At 38.8% G+C, this 19,394-nt stretch overlaps 1 long non-coding RNA gene across 1 annotated transcript; it reads left to right on the top strand.

The window, feature by feature from the left end:
- The first annotated feature begins 1,411 nt into the window (after positions 1 to 1,411).
- Positions 1,412 to 7,392, top strand: LOC147347902 (uncharacterized). Its single transcript, XR_015150814.1, has 3 exons — positions 1,412 to 1,533; positions 2,150 to 2,178; positions 2,273 to 7,392. It is a non-coding gene; the product is annotated as an uncharacterized LOC147347902 (long non-coding RNA).
- Positions 7,393 to 19,394: the final 12,002 nt, after the last annotated feature.

Genomic DNA, 19,394 nt, shown 5'->3' with positions numbered 1-19,394 from the left:
CAAGGAAAAGCATTATTTTGTTTTTCTTTCTAAACGTGTCTATATCCAGAGGGAAGAAAGAGTTGAAATAGCAATTACAGGTGTAAGATACCATTGCTAAGCAAAGAGGGAAAAAGAAGTGGTGAAGATGATCCATAGAAAGAATGTAAAGGGGGAAGAATTAAGACCACAGATCCAGAGATTACCCTTTATAGAGGAAAGAATTTAGTGAAAGGATGGAGGGAAGAAAGCAAGGCCTTAGGGAGGTGAGTTGGGAGTTGAGGAAACTTGAAGAAACTCCTAGATGGCTTCAGTTTATTTGCAATGAGAAGAGAGAAGATCACTGTTGCTCCAGAGAATACTGGAGGTGGGAGGGGGTGCTAGAAGTGGAGGAAACTCCAGCCACTCCAAATACCTATCAGGCATCAAAGATATATGTTGTATCGGTATTTGTTATTCAAATTGGATTAATGTGAATATGGGGGTGTTGACTTTTTTTGAAAGTTGTTTCACAGAAATCCTTTGAAGCAGTAACATGGTGTACCAAACCAAACTAAGTTTTGAAACAAAACAGATTAATAGGGTTCCTTCCCTAAATGCTAGAATTGTTATTTTTGGTAAGTACTACACTGAAGTTGGCTTAAAGCTCAACATTCAGAAAACGAAGATCATGGCATCCGGTCCCACCACTTCATGGGAAATAGATGGGGGAACAGTGGAAACAGTGTCAGACTTTATTTTTCTGGGCTCCAAAATCACTACAGATGGTGACTGCAGCCATGAAATTAAAAGATGCTTACTCCTTGGAAGGAAAGTTATGACCAACCTGGATTGCATATTCAAAAGCAGAGACATTACTTTGCCAACAAAGGTCCGTCTAGTCAAGGCTATGGTTTTTCCTGTGGTCATGTATGGATGTGAGAGTTGGACTGTGAAGAAGGCTGAGCGCCAAAGAATTGATGCTCTTGAACTGTGGTGTTGGAGAAGACTCTTGAGAGTCCCTTGGACTGCAAGGAGATCCAACCAGTCCATTCTGAAGGAGATCAGCCTTGGGATTTCTTTGGAAGGAATGATGCTAAAGCTGAAACTCCAGTACTTTGGGCCACCTCATGCGAGGAGTTGACTCATTGGAAAAGACTGATGCTGGGAGGGATTGGGGGCAGGAGGAGAAGGGGATGACAGAGGATGAGATGGCTGGATGGCATCACTGACTCGATGGACGTGAGTCTGAGTGAACTCCGGGAGTTGGTGATGGACAGGGAGGCCTGGCGTGCTGCGATTCATGGGGTTGCAAAGAGTCAGACACGGCTGAGTGACTGATCTGATCTTATCTGACACTGATTTTGAAGCATGCAAGGTTTTTAATATCTAATAATTGTGTGACAGTTAAATTTATTATTTCCTTTTTGATAATTATATTTCAATATTGAGAACTTATTATACATTATTTTCTAAATGTGTCTTATATACCTTCTTGCATGATTGGATCAAGAAACTTTAAGATGGCTAAACTAGAGGAGCCAAGACATGTAGGCATACCAGTAGCCCACATGGGTATGAAAAAAAGTGAATATTTTTATGAACCATTATTCTACAAGTGTGTATCCCAGCTAATCAGTTCACTACTCTTTCTCTGATGAGAAATGAATTATGCATTCAGTTGAACTGTCATCCCAGCTGTGCACTTCTTAAATGACTGGACAGATTGAAGAACATGATAAATACTTGTAGTATAATGGTGTAAATGATACTGCTGTATTGCATTCAAGATAATGCTGTTGCAGTTTACTATCTACTTTCACATTTATCTCTTTGGGGTCATGATTTGTTCCTCTGATTAAGATCACTTTTCTCCTCATCAGTCATGTTCACATTGGTCTGTGTGTACTTTAATATTTTATTAAGTCATTGAAAACGTAATGTTACTTTTGAAATCTGAACTGCATGTTTTGTTAAACCTTTATTTCTACTTTTTCTTCACTATCTGTAGTGGATTCATAGTCTGTCTTGCTGGTGTCCTAACATCCCCCTGAAAACAAGACACTAAAACCAAATGTATTCACTGCCAAGGCTGAGCATAAGGATTTCTGCTCAGTACTAATTCTGCATGAATGTAGAACTGGCTTTCATATTTACATGTAATTAACTCTATGTCCCTTTTGCCTTTTAGATTCTCCTGAGAAATATCCTAACGTGAAGGTAAAATCATTTATGTTTTTATCTTGAATTATGAACTGTGGATAGTATCAAAGGTACATTATTTATTAACCAACTTGTTTCCAAACCCATTCAGCCTGCAGTCTTAGTGAAAGATTCTGTTCCTAGTAAAACAGTCAGAATGAAGGATTTACAAACATCCACTTCAGGTAAATTTTGCAATACACACGTAACTCTGAAAAGAGGGACACTGAAGTATTTGAAATGCTCAGTCCTCATACTGCTAACTTTTTTTTTGCAAATTTAATTGAAGCATTTGACATACATAAGGCAAATGTTATTATTGGTATCCATGTTTTGAAAAAAAGATAGGTACAAGCATAAGAACAAGAAATTTTTAAAATGTAAACTTGAACTCAATATGTTTCTGTATATGTTTTGATACCCTGAAGTTCTCAGTTTGCAGTCTGTATACTTCTTAGGGATTCTCAGAAATTAATTATTAGATCCTAAGATTTTTCCAGGGTCCAAAAATGCTTATTTGAACTTTGACCTTTACCTAGAGTAAAGCTTCTCTTGCTAATATATCAGTTGTATTTCAGCTTATAATTATTTCATTTTAGTGTTGTTACACAGATGAATGTAGGCCAAACAGATGTTTTGTTTAGCAGACTTTGTGTGTGTGTTGTTTTTGTGGTATCTTTGATTATTAGAAGTAGGGGAAGTACTCATACTTTAATGACTTTTTGATAGACATAATCTTTTAAAACAGTGATTCTCAAAGTTTGGCTTTAGGATCCTTTTGTACTTCTAAAAATCATTGAGAATGCCATGGAACTTTTGTTTAAGTAGGTTGTATTTATTGATGTTCACTGTATTGGAAAACAAAGCTGAAAAACTTAAAATACAAGAACACAGAATCATAATGGCTAATTCCATTTGTCATTAGAGTTATAATATCACATGTCGTGTCTCTGAAGAACTCCACTGTGCACTCAGAAGAGAATGAGAATGGAAGTAACATTTAGTGTTGTTGTGAAAATAGTTCTGACCTCTTGGACCCCCTGACCTGATGGTCTCTGAACTTCAGGGATTCTCAGGACACACTTGAGAACCACAGTTTTAAACTGTTGAAGTGGTTAGATGTGAAATGATAAAGGGGACCTTGAGTTGAAACAGGGTTTCTTGCTTGTTTCTTTGACTTCTCTTAAGAAATTTAGACCTGACAGCTTTTTGTTTTTTGAAGCAAATATTTTTGTGTTGTATTCATTCTTGTCTCATGGTGCTCTGTGCTCTTTGGATCCAGTGTTGTCCTCGACTTATCCTATTTTCACGTGGAAACAATTAGCCACATACAAGCCTATCATTTCTTATATGTTTATGATATTTATCCAAGGCTTAAAAGATGGGTTCTGAAGACACTGATACATTGAGAAAAGGCTGTCTCTTTGTAATTAAAGTAGTTGCTGTTGGTGATGTTCAGTCGCTAAATCGTGTCCATCTCTTTGTGACCCCATGGGCTTTAGTACGCCAGGCCTCCCTGTCCCTCACCATCTCCCCGAGTTCGCCTAGTCATGTCAACTGAATGAGTGATGCTATCCAACCATCTCACCCTCTGCTGTCTCCTTCTCCTCCCCTCAATATTTTCCAGCATCAGGGTCTTTTCCAGTGAGTTGGTTCTTCACATCAATCAGGTGCCCAAAGTATTGGAGCTCCAGTTTCAGCATCAGTCCTTCCAGTGTGTTTTCAGGATTCATTTCCCTTAGGATTGACTGGTTTGGTCTCTTTGCTCTCCAGGGACTCTCAAGAGTCTTCTGTAGCACCACAATTTGAAAGCATCATTTCTTTGGCAGTCAGCCTTCTTTACGGTCCAACTCTCACATCCCTCTGTAACTACTGCAAAAACCATAGCTTTGACTATACAGACCTTTGTCGGCAAAGTGATGTCTTTGCTTTTTAATACATTGTCTTGGTTTGTACCATTAATTAAGGTAGTACCATTCATTAAAAGTGTTTTTAAAACCATGGTCTCTAGAACACACAATATTGTCATGCATAATTAAATGTAAAATAAATGCCATACATTTTGTTAATAAAATATTTGTATGTTGAAGAAAAATAATTATTCATAAAGTTCTTATCGAATACAGAATATGTAGTAGAGATTGAGTGAATAAAAGTAAGTAATACTAGAAAATTAGCAAGTAGAAAAAATGAGACACTAGTTAACGTCTCTTCATGAATGGCAGTGAAGTGTAAGATATAATAAGCTCTGAAGGACTAGTGAGTGAGGGGAGAGGAGGACATGGAACCGATTCTCTGAAGAAAGACTGTACAAGTTAGTTAGAGCAGTATTCTTACTGACATTCTAATAAATGGAAAGTGTTTTCAGATTTTTCAGATTCCGATTCTCCTAGTTTGAGCCTCAGTAATGAGACTCACCAAAGAGCGGGGCCTTGGAAGCTGATCAGTGTCCACTGGCGTCACAGTCATGACCAAAAGTCAGTCAGCGTCCACAGAATTTGGACAGATGACTGTAATAGGTAAAAGATGACTATTGGAGTGGTGTTTCTGGGGAATTACACGCTCCATAGCTGTGCTGGTTTCAGCTGCCAGAAAACAGAAGAAGCAAACAAGGTAATGCAGAAGCCCGGGGCACTCAGCTGTGGGCCACCTGGGCACGGCCTAACCATTATTCTGACGGTTCCAAATTAGATTTTGTGGCAAAACCTACCTTGTGCTGACTCCTTTTATGCAACCTACAGCCAAGCAATACCTCTTAGCAAGGTGTTTGCATTCTCCCTCTGACCACAGTAATACAATAAATACAGTGAGAGTTAGGAGAAAGTAACTTTGGTTAGCCTAGTATTTAGCATATACCTGAGAGTGGGTAGCAGGATTATATTTAGAACTCTGGGACTAGTTGGGAGACCTCAGTAGACATCTAGAGATTGCCTTCTCAAAATGTAACTTCATAGCAATATTGAAAGAGTGCTGTATCATTAAAAGCAGTATATAGAAAGTCAATTCTGATTCTACTAGGATGCCCAGTCTATTGAGTAACCATGTCTAATATGTGTTGTCCATAAATACCAATTAATTTAACACCTTTAATCAGTCATATTGTCAGAGCTATAGTAAGAAATCATATACTGTTTCTTTTTTTTCACTCCTAGTTTTTTCTTTTCTATCCTCACCTATAGGGTTAACTTTGCATTTACAAAAGATTCTCAGTTATTTCCTAGAATAGTGACTACAAGCTATAAACTCAGTGTGTTTTTTTTTTTTTTTTTAATCTATAGAAGTGACTTGTTTGCCCTTGTTTGTCCATTAGCTTGGTATGTCCACGAAACACAAATTCAGATAAAACCTATCCAGTCCCTTCAACAGAGGAAGATGGGAAATAGGAAAACTACAAAATAAATAGAAGCGACTTCAGACCGTTCATGTAGATCATTTGTCATCTCAGTCGATACCTTTTAGAAAGTAACCAGCAGAGGCTACTCCTTCAGGGCCCCCGGATTTGTACATTTATTCACTTCATAATGATTTATTCTATACTGGACTCAGAACATTTTATACCCTAAGTATTTCTGGAAACGCTCCCCCAGTTCAGGCCTGCATAACCTTTGTTTCCTTCCATTAATAATGCCTTCAGATTCATCTCCCTCCATGTATTTGTATGCCCTTCAAATCCATTCCTCTTGTAGCATTTAGAGTCACCTCTCTCAAAAGCAAGTGTGACTGTGAACCACTCTTCAAATCACATTAATGTCCAGGCATCATAAAGTGACATGTGAGGCTTTCATAATCTGACTTCTGCCTGACACTTCATCTCTCGCCCTTTCTGTCGTTTGCTGTGGAATTCTGAATTGCTGGTGATGCCCTCCTGACCTGTCTCTCTACTCTCGACAGATATTTACCCTGTTGTGTGTGTGCTTCTCTCCCCATCTTGTTACAGCCTTGCATGCCTTCCCTCTCCTTCCCTTGGACTGTGTAAGTCTCCGCTCAGGCAATATCTCTAGAAAAGCATTCCCTGACATCTTTTATCTACATTTTCTTTAAACTCCAGTGTCTAGTACAGAGCAGAAAGCTGATAAATAATTATTGAATAAAATAAATAAGGACTATTTATACAAAAGTGATTTTTAAGAGCTTGTCCTGTGCAGTTTAGGAGCCAAGAAGATAGGCATGTGAAAAAATAATTTACAATTCAGGTGATGAAGATACACTAGAAAAATCTATAAAGTTCTAAGGTAGCTACAAGGAAAGGGATACCCGTTTATCTGAGAAAAGATAGCTGTAATCAAGGACAACTTCACAAAACAGGTTGAGTCTTAAAAGATGAAAAGTTATTTGTCAGGAAGCGTACAGGGTAGCATTTCAGATTAAGGAATTGATAAAAGCATAAAAAAGTAAGGAATTTTGTAAACCATGAATAATGTTGCAGTTGAAGCTTGGCATGTTGTTAAAAAAGTACTGTTATGAAGTAGAGAAGAGAATGTATTGTGACTTTATATGTCTGTCCTGTATTTTGAAATTTCGTTTGGTTTCTGATTGTTTTATTCATTGATGTTTGGATGATTTTGTGAATGAATCTTTGAGCTGTTTGTGTACCTGTATCCTGGTGACATCTGGTATTTTCCAAATTGTTTGTTGAAATTTTAGATCATTGGAAGTATTTCTTTTTATTTATTTATTTATTTATTTTTTATTAATTTTAAAAAAATCACATGCTCCCCATCCTGAACCCTCCTCCCTCCCAACCTCCCCATACCATCCCCCTGGGCCTTCCCAGCGCACCAGCCCCAAGCATCCAGCATCGTGCACTGAACCTGGACTGGCATCTCGTTTCATACATGACATTTCACATGTTTCAATGACATTCTCCCAAATCTTCCCACCCTCTCCCACAGAGTCCATAAGACTGTTCTATACATCAGTGTCTCCTTTGCTGTCTCGTACACAGGGTTATCGTTACCATCTTTCTAAATTCCATATACATGCGTTAGTATACTGTATTTATGTTTTTCCTTCTGGCTTACTTCACTCTGTATAATAGTCTCCAGTTTCATCCACCTCATTAGAACTGATTCAAATGTATTCTTTTTAATGGCTGAGTAATACTCCATTGTGTATATGTACCACAGCTTTCTTATCCATTCATCTGCTGATGGACATCTAGGTTGCTTCCATGTCCTGGCTATTATAAACAGTGCTGCGATGAACATTGGGGTACACGTGTCTCTTTCCCTTCTGGTTTCCTCAGTGTGTATGCCCAGCAGTGGGATTGCTGGATCATAAGGCAGTTCTATTTCCAGTTTTTTAAGGAATCTCCACACTGTTCTCCATAGTGGCTGTACTAATTTGCATTCCCACCAACAGTGTAAGAGGGTTCCCTTTTCTCCACACCCTCTCCAGCATTTATTATTTGTAGACTTTTGGATCGCAGCCATTCTGACTGGTGTGAAATGGTACCTCATAGTGGTTTTGATTTGCATTTCTCTGATAAAGAGTGATGTTGAACATCTTTTCAAGTGTTTGTTAGCCATCTGTATGTCTTCTTTGGAGAAATGTCTATTTAGATCTTTGGCCCATTTTTTGATTGGGTCATTTATTTTTCTGGAGTTGAGCTGTAGGAGTTGCTTGTATAATTTTGAGATTAGTTGTTTGTCGGTTGCTTCATTTGCTATTATTTTCTCCCATTCTGAAGGCTGTCTTTTCACCTTGCTAATAGTTTCCTTTGATGTGCAGAAGCTTTTAAGTTTAATTAGGTCCCATTTGTTTATTTTTGCTTTTATTTCCAATATTCTGGGAGGTGGGTCATAGAGGATCCTGCTGTGATGTATGTCAGAGAGTGTTTTGCCTATGTTCTCCTCTAGGAGTTTTATAGTTTCTGGTCTTATGTTGAGATCTTTAATCCATTTTGAGTTTATTTTTGTATATGGTGTTAGAAAGTGTTCTAGTTTCATTCTTTTACAAGTGGTTGACCAGATTTCCCAGCACCACTTGTTAAAGAGATTGTCTTTAATCCACTGTATATTCTTGCCTCCTTTGTCAAAGATAAGGTGTCCATATGTGTGTGGATTTATCTCTGGGCTTTCTATTTTGTTCCATTGATCTATATTTCTGTCTTTGTGCCAGTACCATACTGTCTTGATAACTGTGGCTTTGTAGTAGAGCCTGAAGTCAGGTAGGTTGATTCCTCCAGTTCCATTTTTCTTTCTCAAGATCGCTTTGGCTATTCAAGGTTTTTTGTATTTCCATACAAATTGTGAAATTATTTGTTCTAGCTCTGTGAAGAATACTGTTGGTAGCTTGATAGGGATTGCATTGAATCTATAAATTGCTTTGGGTAGTATACTCATTTTCACTATATTGATTCTTCCAATCCATGAACATGGTATATTTCTCCATCTATTAGTGTCCTCTTTGATTTCTTTCACCAGTGTTTTATAGTTTTCTATATATAGGTCTTTAGTTTCTTTAGGTAGATATATTCCTAAGTATTTTATTCTTTCCGTTGCAATGGTGAATGGAATTGTTTCCTTAATTTCTCTTTCTGTTTTCTCATTATTAGTGTATAGGAATGCAAGGGATTTCTGTGTGTTGATTTTATATCCTGCAACTTTACTATAATCATTGATTAGTTCTAGTAATTTTCTGGTGGAGTCTTTAGGGTTTTCTATGTAGAGGATCATGTCATCTGCAAATAGTGAGAGTTTTACTTCTTCTTTTCCAATTTGGATTCCTTTTATTTCTTTTTCTGCTCTGATTGCTGTAGCCAAAACTTCCAAAACTATGTTGAATAGTAATGGTGAAAGTGGGCACCCTTGTTTTGTTCCTGACTTTAGAGGAAATGCTTTCAATTTTTCACCATTGAGGATAATGTTTGCTGTGGGTTTGTCATATATAGCTTTTATTATGTTGAGGTATGTTCCTTCTATTCCTGCTTTCTGGAGAGTTTTTATCATAAATGGGTGTTGAATTTTGTCAAAGGCTTTCTCTGCATCTATTGAGATAATCATATGGTTTTTGTTTTTCAATTTGTTAATGTGGTGTATTACATTGATTGATTTGCGGATATTGAAGAATCCTTGCATCCCTGGGATAAAGCCCACTTGGTCATGGTGTATGATCTTTTTAATGTGTTGTTGGATTCTGATTGCTAGAATTTTGTTTAGGATTTTTGCATCTATGTTCATCAGTGATATTGGCCTGTAGTTTTCTTTTTTTGTGGCATCTTTGTCAGGTTTTGGTATTAGGGTGATGGTGGCCTCATAAAATGAGTTTGGAAGTTTACCTTCCTCTGCAATTTTCTGGAAGAGTTTGAGCAGGATAGGTGTCAGCTCTTCTCTAAATTTTTGGTAGAATTCAGCTGTGAAGCCGTCTGGACCTGGGCTTTTGTTTGCTGGAAGATTTTTGATTACAGTTTCAATTTCCATGCTTGTGATGGGTCTGTTAAGGTTTTCTATTTCTTCCTGGTCGAGTTTTGGAAAGTTGTACTTTTCTAAGAATTTGTCCATTTCTTCCTCGTTGTCCATTTTATTGGCATATAATTGTTGATAATAGTCTCTTATGATCCTTTGTATTTCTATATTGTCTGTTGTGATCTCTCCACTGTCATTTCTAATTTTATTGATTTGATTTTTCTCCCTTTGTTTCTTGATGAGTCTGGCTAATGGTTTGTCAATTTTATTTATCCTTTCAAAGAACCAGCTTTTGGCTTTGTTGATTTTTGCTATGGTCTCTTTTGTTTCTTTTGCATTTATTTCTGCTCTAATTTTTAAGATTTCTTTCCTTCTACTAACCCTGGGGTTCTTCATTTCTTCCTTTTCTAGTTGTTTGAGGTGTAGAGTTAGGTTATTTATTTGACTTTTTTCTTGTTTCTTGAGGTGTGCCTGTATTGCTATGAACTTTCCCCTTAGGACTGCTTTTACTGTGTCCCACAGGTTTTGGGTTGTTGTGTTTTCATTTTCATTCGTTTCTATGCAAATTTTGATTTCTTTTTTGATTTCTTCTGTGATTTGTTGGTTATTCAGCAGCGTGTTGTTCAGCCTCCATATGTTGGAATTTTTAATAGTTTTTCTCCTGTAATTGAGATCTAATCTTACTGCATTGTGGTCAGAAAAGATGCTTGGAATGATTTCTATTTTTTTGAATTTACCAAGGCTAGCTTTATGGCCCAGGATGTGATCTATCCTGGAGAAGGTTCCATGTGCGCTTGAGAAAAAGGTGAAATTCATTGTTTTGGGATGAAATGTCCTATAGATATCAATTAGGTCTAACTGGTCTATTGTATCGTTTAAAGTTTGTGTTTCCTTATTAATTTTCTGTTTAGTTGATCTATCCTTAGGTGTGAGTGGGGTATTAAAGTCTCCCACTATTATTGTGTTATTGTTAATTTCTCCTTTCATACTTGTTAGCATTTGTCTTACATACTGCGGTGCTCCCGTGTTGGGTGCATATATATTTATAATTGTTATATCTTCTTCTTGGATTGATCCTTTGATCATTATGTAGTGACCTTCTTTGTCTCTTTTCACAGCCTTTGTTTTAAAGTCTATTTTATCTGATATGAGTATTGCTACTCCTGCTTTCTTTTGGTCCCTATTTGCATGGAAAATCTTTTTCCAGCCCTTCACTTTCAGTCTGTATGTGTCCCCTGTTTTGAGGTGGGTCTCCTGTAGACAACATATGTAGGGGTCTTGTTTTTGTATCCATTCAGCCAGTCTTTGTCTTTTGGTTGGGGCATTCAACCCATTTACGTTTAAGGTAATTACTGATAAGTATGATCCCGTTGCCATTTACTTTATTGTTTGGGGTTCGAATTTATACACCATTTTTGTGTTTCCTGTCTAGAGAATATCCTTTAGTATTTGTTGTAGAGCTGGTTTGGTGGTGCAGAATTCTCTCAGCTTTTGCTTATCTGAGAAGCTTTTGATTTCTCCTTCATACTTGAATGAAATCCTTGCTGGGTACAATAATCTGGGCTGTAGGTTATTTTCTTTCATCATTTTAAGTATGTCTTGCCATTCCCTCCTGGCTTGAAGAGTTTCTATTGAAAGATCAGCTGTTATCCTTATGGGAATTCCCTTGTGTGTTATTTGTTGTTTTTCCCTTGCTGCTTTTAATATTTGTTCTTTGTGTTTGATCTTTGTTAATTTGAGTAATATGTGTCTTGGGGTGTTTCGCCTTGGGTTTATCCTGTTTGGGATTCTCTGGGTTTCTTGGACTTGGGTGATTATTTCCTTCCCCAGTTTAGGGAAGTTTTCAACTATTATCTCCTCAAGTATTTTCTCATGGTCTTTCTTTTTGTCTTCTTCTTCTGGAACCCCTATGATTCGAATGTTGTAGCGTTTAATATTGTCCTGGAGGTCTCTGAGATTGTCCTCATTTCTTTTAATTCGTTTTTCTTTTATTCTCTCTGATTCATTTATTTCTACCATTCTATCTTCTAATTCACTAATCCTATCTTCTGCCTCTGTTATTCTACTATTTGTTGCCTCCAGAGTGTTTTTAATTTCATTTATTGCATTATTCATTGTATATTGACTCTTTTTTATTTCTTCTAGGTCCTTGTTAAACCTTTCTTGCATCTTCTCAATCCTTGTCTCCAAGCTATTTATCTGTGATTCCATTTTAATTTCTAGATTTTGGATCAATTTCACTATCATTATTCGGAATTCTTTATCAGGTAGATTCCCTATCTCTTCCTCTTTTGTTTGGTTTGGTGGGCATTTATCCTGTTCCTTTATGTGCTGGCTATTCCTCTGTCTCTTCATCTTGTTTAAATTGCTGAGTATGGGGTGTCCTTTCTGTATTCTGGCAGTTTGTGGAGTTCTCTTTATTGTGGCTATTCCTCACTGTGTGTGGGTTTGTACAGGTGGCTTGTCAAGGTTTCCTGGTTAGGGAAGCTTGTGTCAGTGTTCTGATGGGTGGAACTGTATTTCTTCTCTTTGTTCAGTCGCGCTGTGGGGAGGGAGGGAGGGATGCTGCAAGCAAATAACACTGGCGTGCGCTCGCAGTGCCTCAGCCACACTGGGTCTGCCCCCGCTCACTGCGCGTGTAGCCTCCCTGCCCACACTGCTCGGGCTCTAGGTTGTTCCGCCGGGAACAATCCGAGGCTGGCCCTGGGTTGCATGTACCTCCCAGGTCCAAGCCGCTCAGGTTCAGGCACTCGGATAGTCCTCAGAGGCGCAGACTCAGTTGGGCCTGAGTATTGTGCTCTTCCCAGGTCCGAGCAGCTCAAGTGATGAGGTGTTTGGCGAGCGCCAATGCTGAGACTTATCGCCTCCCCGCCACTCGGTTATCTGGGCGCAAAACCGGCGCACCTTCTTAGGCAGATGTTAACCGTCCAGACCCCCAAGAAGTTTTAGTTAGCAAAGAAGCCTGCTTACAGTTTTATAGATAATGTCTCTCTGGGGCTGCGATTGCCCCCTTCCGGCTCTGGCTGCCTATCACCGGAGGGGGAAGGTCTGCAGCCGGCTATCTCTGTTCAATTCTTTGTTCCGTGCGCGGGCCTGGCGGTCTTAGGTTGGGGCTGGCTTTTCGCGTAGTAGATATCCCACAGTCTGGTTTGTTAGCCCAAATTATTTCGCTCAGATAGTGCTCAGGGTATTCAGGCCAGATTCTTACTCTAAGCGATGCAGCCCGCGCTGCGCCTCCCTGCCCAGCCCCCGCTTGTTAATGGCGCCTGCAGGCGTCTGCGCTGCTTCTCCACTGGGGGAGTTACCGTAGGACTCGCAATCTTCGAGTTTTAATTGTTTATTTATTTTTTCTTCCTGTTATGTTGCCCTCTGTGCTTCCAAAGCTCGGCACAGATTCGGCAGTGAGAAGGTTTCCTGGTGTTTGGAAACTTCTCTCTTTTTAAGACTCCCTTCCCGGGACGGAGCTCCGTCCCTCCCTCTTTTGTCTCTTTTTTTGTCTTTTATATTTTTTCCTACCTCCTTTCGAAGAGTTGGATTGCTTTTCTGGGTGCCTGATGTCCTCTGCCGGCATTCAGAAGTTGTTTTGTGGAATTTACTCGACGTTTAAATGCTCTTTTGATGAATTTGTGGGGGAGAAAGTGTTCTCCCTGTCCTACTCCTCCGCCATCTTCTTGTTTGCCTTTCGGAAGTATTTCTTAAAGAAGTAAATATTCAGCTGAAGATTAAGCTTGACTTAAGATGTCATTTGATACAGTGTTTTAAATCTATGTTTTAAATAAAGATTATGTCTTTTATCTAAATATTCTAAGTAATTTTAACTAAACATACAGATTTGTCAGCAGAACTAGACTTAGAAATGACATCAGAGGAAGAAAAGGAAAAACCTGTTGGAGATGAAAACAACCATTCCCAGGTATGTAAAAATGTAAATTTAAATTTCTGGTTTAATACTATTTTCTATGCTTCAACAGCATAATACAGTGTGTAACAAAGGTCATGACAAATAAAATTACCTTTCAAAATTTAATCAATAGATAATAATTTAATAGTTTTTATAACACCTTAATTATAAAATTTCAAATATTGTTAGAATCTGTTATATTTATAGTTTGTTTTTGGAATTGAGGGAAAAAAATTTCCTGACTATTGTTTACTTCTTCCATTTTTATAACTTCATTACATGATTATGAAGGTGACATCAAATACTGAATTGTAAGAGTAAACAGTTGAAATTATGAACAATATGACAATGATGATCCCGGACCTAGATACGTGTAGAGAGAAATCATTCTCAGTGGTTCAAGGTTTTCCATTGAAATTACCAGTCAGTGACGCCAAGATGAAAGATTCATTCTGTCTGTGATCTCGGCGTAATTGATTAGGGATGTACATTCAGGGAGAGAGTGGGGTCATAGAATCAACCCAGTTACCTATTAAGAGAATCGAAGCTTCCAGATTGGACCTTTGTTGTTAGGGCACAAATAATAACTTTCTAATTTATCTCATTTTGGGGTGATAAATCAGTAAATATTACTAAAAATGCTTTATCCACTTTCATTGGTAGATATTAGAATATAATATAACTGAATGTAGGGGCTTCCTTGGTAGCTCAGCTGGTAAAGAATCCACCTGCAAAGCAGGAGACCCCAGTTCATTTCCTGAGTCAGGAAATTCCCCTGGAGAAGGGTTCGGCTACCCACTTCAGTATTGTTGGGCTTCCCTGGTGGCTCAGATGGTAAGGAATCCACCTGTAATGTGCGAGACCTAGGTTTAATCCCTGGGTTGGGAAGATCCCCTGGAGGAGGGCGTGGCAACCTACTCCAGGATTCTTGCCTGGAGAATCCCCATGGACAGAGGAGCCTGGTGGGCTAAAGTCCTTAGGGATGGAAAGAATCAGACATGACTGAGCATACACATAAGTGAATGTAAGCAGGTAATATGTGTTGATGAATAACACTATCATAATATATAATTTGCATTAAAATTTAGGGATTTGTTCCTCTTTCTGATTGTTGTTAATTTGATTTTGGCTCCTAGTAATATAAAGTTTGTCTGTTTTGCATGTATTAGTCCTTAAAAAAAATCTTACAAATGTGCTATAGGGATTCCCTATTTAAGATTTAGTGAGGTGAAATATTTTTAAGTGAGGAAGCCTTTATAACATTAAAAATTATCTAATTAATTTTTGGTAGATTTAACATATATGAATTAATTCAAACAGTGATAAAATTGGGTTTGTGAGTTCATGTTTTTCCCCTATTTTAGGCTAAGGCAAGTTATTTTTCACTTCTTCCTTGTGATCCAGTGATTTGTGAGTAGCTAAGCATAGATTAAGAAGTTTAAGAGTAAAATTTTAATAAATTTTAGATTTCCAACATGGACACCAGGATATTTTTAATGACAAATACATGTACTCCCTTTCCTTTATGTATTTAATAACAAATTTAATAACAATAAACATAAAATAAAAAATAGAATAAACAATACAAAACAAATTAAAAAAATTAATAACAAATACATGTACTCCCTTCCTTGTACATGTATAAGGCTTCCCTTGTGGCTCAGCTGGTAAAGAATTTGTCTGCAATGCAGGAGGCCTAGGCTTGACTCCTGGATTGGGAAGATCCCCTAGAGAAAGAAAGACTATCCACTCCAATATTCTGGCCTGGGGAACTCCACGGTCTGCATAGTCCATAGGGTTGTAAAGAGTCGGACACAACTGAGTGGCTTTCACTTTAACTTTCAGGTATACTCCCACATATTCTTTAATCATCACTTGAAGATGTTTCTTTTGAGACAGACTTTTCCATTATGTTGTTTACTAAAATGTAGTAAGTTTTGACACATGTGATTTTGTCACATAAGTAGTGTAAACTCCCATCCCCCGAAAATTAAGTGTTTATCTCCAAAGGAGAAAACTGAGTTTTGAGATGCTGTGAGATTTTTCTTCCTTCCAGTAATAGACTTTTAAATTTCTTTGTTTGCTTGTTTGCTTTTTTGTGTAAGAGGTGCCTTGACTGAGTTTTAACAACAGACAAAAATCTGTAGGTATTCTCCTTTAAAAGAAAAATGAGATCAGACCTATCCCCAGCTAAGGCATTAAATTACTTGGATAAAGTCACGCTTTTAACTTATCTGCTGCTGCTACTGCTGCTAAGTCACTTCAGTCATGTCCAACTTTGTGCGACCCCATAGACAGGAGCCCACCAGGCTCCCCCGTCCCTGGGATTCTCCAGGCAAGAACACTGGAGTGGGTTGCCATTTCCTTCTCCCATGCATGAAAGTGAAAAGTGAAAGTGAAGTCGCTCAGTCGTGTCTGACTCTTAGTGACCCCATGGACTGCAGCCTACCAGACTCCTCCATCCATGGGATTTTCCAGGCAAGAGCACTGGAGTGGGGTGCCATCGCCTTCTCCATTTAACTTACCTATTCATTTGATAAATTCATTTCGTAATTTATCAGATTCAAGTTACAGAATTTTATCATCTCTTTTGGTGCTGTAAAATGCTAGGGAATGCCACTTTCAAGGCTTTGAAGAAATTATTTAGTTTATCTTTGTGTATGATGTTTAGAAGGGTTCTCATCTCATTCTTTTACATGTAGCTGTCCAGTTTTCCCAGCACCATTTATTGAAGAGGCTGTCTTTGCCCCATTGTATATTTTTGCCTCCTTTGTCAAAAATAAGGTACCCATAGGTGCATGGGTTTATTTCTGGGCTTTCAGTCTTGTTCCATTGGTCTATATTTCTGTTTTTGTGCCAGTACCATACTTTCTTTATAACTGTAACTTTGTTGTATAATATGGTCAAGAAGGTTGATTTCTCCAGCTCAATTGGATTAAAATGGATTAAAGACCTAAATGTAAGACTAGAAACTATAAAACTCTTAGAGGAAAACATAGGCAGAATACTCGATGACATAAATCAAAGCAAGATCATCTGTGACCCACCTCCTAGAGTAATGGAAATAAAAACAAAAGTAAACAAGTGGGACCTGGTTAAACTTAAAAGCTTTTGCACAGCAAAGGAAACTATAAGCAAGGTGAAAAGACAGCACTCAGAATGGGAGAAAATAATAGCAAATGAAACAACTGACAAAGGATTAATTTCAAAAATATACAAGCAGCTCATACAACTCAATACCAGAAAAACAATCCAATCAAAAAGTGGGAAAAAGACCTAAATAGACATTTCTCCAAAGACGACATACAGATGGCTAACAAACACATGAAAAGATGCTCAACATCGCTCATTATTAGAGAAATACAATTAAAAACTACCATGAGATATAACCTCACACCAGTCAGAATGGCCATCATCAAAAAGTCTACAAGCAATGAATGCTGGAGAGGGTGTGGAGAAAAGGGAATGCTCTTGCAGTGTTAGTGGGAATGTAAATTGATCCAGTCACTATGGAAGACTATATGGAGATTCCTTAAAAAACTAGGAATAAAACTACCATAAGACCCAGCAATCCCACTCCTAGGCAAATACCCTCAGGAAACCAAAATTGAAAAAGACACGTGTATCCCATCATTCATTGCAGCACTGTTGCAATAGTTAGAACATGGAAGCAACCTAAATGTCCATCAACAGATGAATGGATAAAGAAGATGTGGTTCATATACACAACGGAATATTACTCAGCCATAAAAAGGTATGCACTTGAGTCAGTTCTAATGAGCTAGGTGAACCTAGAACCTATTATACAGAGTGAAGTAAGTCAGAAAGAGAAAGATAAATATCATATTATAACACATATATGGAATCTAGGAAAATGGTACTGAAGAATTTATTTACAGGGCAGCAGTGGAGAATCAGACATGGAGAATAGACTTATGGACTTGGAGTGAGGGGAAGAGAGGGTGAGATGTAACATGGAAAGAGTAACATGGAAACTTACATTACCGTATGTAAAAATATAGCCAACCGGAATTTGCTGTATGGCTCAGAAAACTCAAACAGGGGCTCTGTATCAACCTAGAGGGGTGGGATGGGGGAGATGGGAGGGAGGTTCAAAAGACAGGGGATATATGTATAACTTTGGCTGATTTATGTTGAAGTAAAGCAGAATGATAGAAAAATAGGTTTGTCAATCTTGTCATGTGGAACACTTATGTTCTTAAAATGGGATGGGAAGTATTATTGGAAGGGTTTTGGAATAGAAAGCAGCTCTCTGACTCAGGAGGGTGCCTGTGTGACCACACCCATCAATCATCACAGCATGGTTATATGAACTGGGTACGATCCCTGTGTTATCGCGCTGGGTGCACCATAACAAAATACCATAGGCTGGTGGCTTTGACTACAGAAATTTGTTTTCTCACCACTCTGGAGGCTGGAAGCCTGAGACCCAATGTTGACAGGGTGAATGTCTGCTGAGAGCTCCCTTTGGGAGCTCCTTTTCAGTGTGTGCTCACATGGTCTTTCCTAGGTGACTCTGCAGGGGGAAAAAGCGAGGGGGATGGAGGGAGGGGGAGAAAGAGCGATCTATTGGTGTCTCTCTCTCTCTCTCTCTCTCTTTTTTTTTTTTTTGCTGTTGCTGCTGCTAAGTCGCTTCAGTTGTGTCCGACTCTGGGCGACCCCACAGACAGTAGCCCACCAGGCTCCCCCATCCCGGGGATTCTCCAGGTAAAAACACTGGGTAGGTTGCCATTTCCTTCTCCAGTTCTTTTTATTACCTAAGTTCAAATCATCCTGACTTTATGATCACAGAAATACTACAAATATCCACAGTTGATGAACACTGTTATAACAAATACAGATAGAAGGATGGAGAGAGCAACATAGATAGAGTGACTGTAACAGGAATAGGCTCAATCTGCACATGCTGTTTTTAAAGTATAGTGTTGAATTTAGGGTTACTTGAATTTAAAAAAAAATTATTTAATCACACCAGGGCTTAGTTGTGGCATGTACAATCTAGTTTGCTGACCAGGGATCAAACCAAGGCCCCCTGCACTGGGACACAGGCTTGATCCCTGAGTCAGGAAGATCCCCTGGAGGAGGATATGGCAACCCACTCCAGTATCCTTGTCTGGAATATCCCATGGACAGACGAGCCTGGCAGGCTACAGTCCATGTGGTCACAGAGAGTTGGAGATGACTGAGTGACTTAGCACACACTCATGCATTTCCCTAAGGGCTCCATGTCCAAATACAGCCACTCTGGGGGTTAAGACTTCAACATATGAGTTTTGGAGGGGACCCAAACATTCAGTCCATAACATCCCACGTAGTGATATGAAATAGATGACACTTGATATGTTGATACTGATAGTCATTAAGTCAATAAAACTTCATTGCACACCTACTGTGCACCAGAATCTCTGCTAGGCTCTGAGATTATAGGTAGAAGGAAAAAAAAAAAAAAAAACCTGCCTCAGTCTTTAATGAGTTTATAACTTGAAGAGAGACAGAGAAGCTGTTAGAACACAGTGGTCACTGCCAGGAGAGCCTGAGCATTTGTCCTAAGTCACTCGGTCATGTTTGGCTCTTTGAGATCCCTTGGACTGTAGCCTGCCAGGCTCCTCTATCAATGGGATTCTCCGGGCAAGAATACTGGAGTGGGTTGCCATTTCCTTCTCCAGATCCAGGGATCGAACCCACGTCTCTTGGGTCTCCTGAACTGGCAGCGGGGTCTTTTCCACTAGCACCCCTGGTGACTCAGATGATAAAGATTTCACCTGCAATGCGGGAGACCTGGGTTCTATCCCCAGGTCAGGAACATCTCCTGGAGAAGGGCATAGGTACCAGTATTCTCGCCTGGGATTTCCATGGACAGAGGAGCCTGGTGGCCTGCAGTCCATGGGGTTGAAAAAGAGTCAGGA

The sequence above is a fragment of the Bos grunniens genome, chromosome 22, assembly GCF_055505025.1.
Source record: "Bos grunniens cultivar Pamir isolate PY7600 chromosome 22, Bosgru_T2T1.0, whole genome shotgun sequence".
NCBI lineage: Eukaryota > Metazoa > Chordata > Mammalia > Artiodactyla > Bovidae > Bos > Bos grunniens.
This window is presented reverse-complemented; position numbering and strand designations above follow the sequence as displayed.